Source organism: Echinops telfairi, unplaced genomic scaffold (assembly GCF_000313985.2).
Source record: "Echinops telfairi isolate 266 unplaced genomic scaffold, ASM31398v2 ScPeMD7_1;HRSCAF=3_0, whole genome shotgun sequence".
Classification (NCBI taxonomy): Eukaryota; Metazoa; Chordata; class Mammalia; order Afrosoricida; family Tenrecidae; genus Echinops; species Echinops telfairi.
In genome coordinates this window covers 398627-402203 of record NW_022103896.1, presented here as the reverse complement: position 1 = coordinate 402203, position 3577 = coordinate 398627, and positions in this window count along the sequence as shown.

Genomic DNA, 3577 nt, shown 5'->3' with positions numbered 1-3577 from the left:
CCTTCTGTTCCTCACAGGGCCCCACAGCTGCAGGCGAGGTGGGCCGGGAAGGTGTTTCTTGCAGACCGCAAACAGCAAGACCACCGCAAACCTGTGTGGCGGCAGAGCAAGCTGGATGCAAGGTCTTGGGCGTGATGAGCGGGGCGAAGGGTGAGGGCTCCGAGCACAGGAGTGCATCTAGGTGCAGGTGCCAGGCTGGGTGCTGCAGGCCATTCTCTTGGGCTTGGTCAGCCTTGTGGGTGGAGTGGGAAGCAAGAGCGGGAGGGACAGCAGCGGCTATCCCACACCCTCGGGCACAGCAGCCTCATCCAAGGAGAGGACAGGAACTGAGGGGTCTCTAGCAGGTCACAGCCAATCATCCCAGGACAGTGGGGTCAACAGGGGCTGTGGGTTCTGCAATTTGGGAGTATTGCCACATGAACTACAGGGGGGGCTGTGGGCAGCCTGGGCTATCAGACACCTAGGATTCTTCACACACAATAGACCAGCAAATCCTAAAGGATCGGTGAGCATGTGTGCTGAACACACCCAGAGCTGATCACCTGATTTCGGCAAGAAACAACCCCCCACCACCCAGCCAGGGGCTGGCAGGGGACTCAGGGCACAAGAAATGAGACTTTATCTTACCAGGAACCAAATCAAAGCAAATGGAGACAACACGTGAGTTTCAGGAGTTTTAGAAAGCTTTTCATTTTATGACAGAAAATGTCCAACCAGGAAGGGGCCCCAAGGCTCCCACACCCTCTGAGCCAGCCTGGCCAGCCTGCCTGCTTTCTTTCCCCACTGCCACTAGGCAGAAAAATGCCATGTCTCTGTTAAGAAATAAGCAAAGTCGAGAGAAATGTTGCCAGGGCCAGATGGTGAGGGGTAGTGGCAAGGCAGAGGCACCGAACATCTGGTCAAGCCTGCCCCCATCTGGCTTCCTGCAGTCACCTCCAGCCTCCTGTCCAGGATCAAGGGTCTCCTGCACTCATGAGATCAGCCAGCAGCCCAAGGTGGCTGAGGTCCCATCTGCCTTCAGGGGCCCTCGGCCTTGGGTAGGGTCTTGTAACACGTCTACACTGAGGCAGCTGTTTCCATATTGAGAGCACACAGGTGACCCGTCGGGTGGTAGGCTTCCCCAGGTGCACCCATGCCCAAGCACAGCTTTGTCCCCATCCTCCCCTCTCCCCAGGAGAGTTTTAAGAGGGAGCCAATGGAGAGCCAGAAACAGGGGAGGGAGGGGAGGCTGCCACCAGAGGGCAGCAGTGGCTCAGCGACAGGGCAGTGGATGGCCAGCCTCTGGAGGCCCAGCTCCTGGCCCCTGGGCCTCTCCTCTTCTCCCCCACCCAAAGCTGTGCCCACCCCTTCATTGGAGACCCCAGCAGGGGCGCCCTATGCAGGGCTTCCTCCTGGTCCCACCACCTCCTGGCCCAAGGCCTTGGTGGTCATCCTGGCCTCCTCTGCGGCTGCCCCTCCACCTTTCCATTCTCACGGCCCCCGGCCTCCCCTAAGGACTGCCCCCACTTCTCCCCTGGGGCCCAGATGTGGGCCTCGTCCTTGTCCCACTGCCCCTCCCATGGTGGACATGTGACACAGACCAGAATCACCCACCCTCTGGAAGCTTCTGCCCCTCTGTGGGGTACCTGGAGTGGACGCCTCAACTGTAGAGAGCTCCTGGCCCAAGACCACTTCCTCCTAAGAGTGGCCAGGGTCGTGTCTGGTGGGCATGGGAACCCAAGGTATGGCCCTGCTGGCACTGGGAAAGCCTCCTCTGAAGGGCTGTTCCAACTGCAGAGCCCCCCCCTGGGGCTGGCCCCCAGTCAGCTTCTCCCTTTGCCCACCTTGCTCCCTGTGGCTCCTGCCCCGGTGATGGGGGACCACAAGGTGCTGCAGTTTGGGGCGGTTAAACAAGCAGCATGGGTTTCAAAGATGGACACTTGGGTGCCCCAAGTCGTTAGTGTTCTTACTGCAGCCACAGGGGGCAGGAGTGGCAGTCTGAGTCTCAGAAGCAGAGGATACCCTGAATGGTCCTTCTTGCTCAGCCCTGACTAGGCCACAGCAAAGGCCTGGCAGAGCTGCCTCCCAGCCTCCAGAACTGTCTGTGTCCTTTGGACCCAGCAGGCTGTGCTTGCCGCTGTCATCTGTCCCCTGTCCGAGGGCCTGTCCCACATGTGCCTCCCCTAAGGGCACCTGAGGTCGTTAGTTTATTGTGCCAGCCTGGCTGAGAAACACATGGGGGATTAATTGAAGGGCAGAGAGGTAAATGGCTTGGCGAGCTTCGCCTTTCTTGTCTCTTGCTTTGATCATCGGACCAGTGTGCGGCTTCCTTGCTTGTTCTGTGACTCCATTTGCAAGCTAGACTAGGTGTCCTGTGGGACACCTAACCCACGGACTGTCGCTGTAATTTGAGGTTCCTTCAAGACCTGCTTCGCCACACCATTGGAATTTACATCTCTTGAGCTGGGGACTGTCGGACCGTCATCTGGCTGACTGTTGGTGACCTGCCTTGCTGTTTGCTGCCTGTGCCGGGATAGCGTGAATCTCTCTACAGTGGACTCCCTGGTGGCCCTCAAGACTTGAAGGACTGCCAGTGTCTCACAACTGTCTAACACATTTGAATTGTACTGAGCCATTTGTACTGCTTTACAATTTAACTGTTTATTTCTTGTGTTATCTATATATATAAATATATATATATATAATTACTAGCAATCTGGTTTTGTCTCTCTAGAGAACCCTAACACAGCACCCTACTTTCCAATCTTCCAAAAGCCCTCAGCTATGCGTACACCACACCTCCCCAAGCCCATACTCGAGGAGGAGACAGGCATTCCCACTTTTCCATGGCTGGGCTCCGTCTCTTGGGGCAGCAGTGCCGGTCAGTGCCCCATGCAGCTGCCAGTCTCCAAACCTGGAGTGGGTCTGATACTGAGCCTGCCTGCCTGTCTATAGCTCTGCTGTGGCCATTCTGGAACCCTCTGCGTGCACATTTTGTACTGGGCCCAGCGGGTTATGTAGCCCACCCTGGTTCCAGGGACACTTTGCCTGACACTCCCCGGTGGCCCTGGTCGCCAGCCTGGCCCTGAGGCTATGCTGTCAACTGTGCCAGGTGCCACCCCTGTGGGCACCCTGGTGGTCCACAGGCAGTAGAGCACTCCCAGGCTGCTGCGGCACTGGGTTGAGAGCCCTGGGCAGGTACTCCGGGAAGATCCTGGTCACTAAATCCACATATTGGGTAGGCTGTGCCCGGCCCTGGGTCTCTGGGCAGCTACTTCTTGGGGCTACAGCAACAGCATCTTTGGGTGTATCTAGTACCCTTGTGTCCCCCAGGGGCAGAGGGAGCCAGGCCCTGCTCATTTCCCCAGCCAGACCCTGACTCTTGGTCAGACCCATTTCAAGTGCGCTGGGAGCCCAGGTGAGACGTGCCGGCGGTCCTGAGGGGCATTGGGTCCCACACACGTCTCATGATGATCCCTGCCCTATACTCCTTTTCAGACCCAAACTCAGGTTTGTGCCTGTTGTCCGGCACTCAGGACAGACACCTTAACATGGGGCAGGTTTGGGGACAGCCCTGGAGGGTGCATCCCTGCCGCCC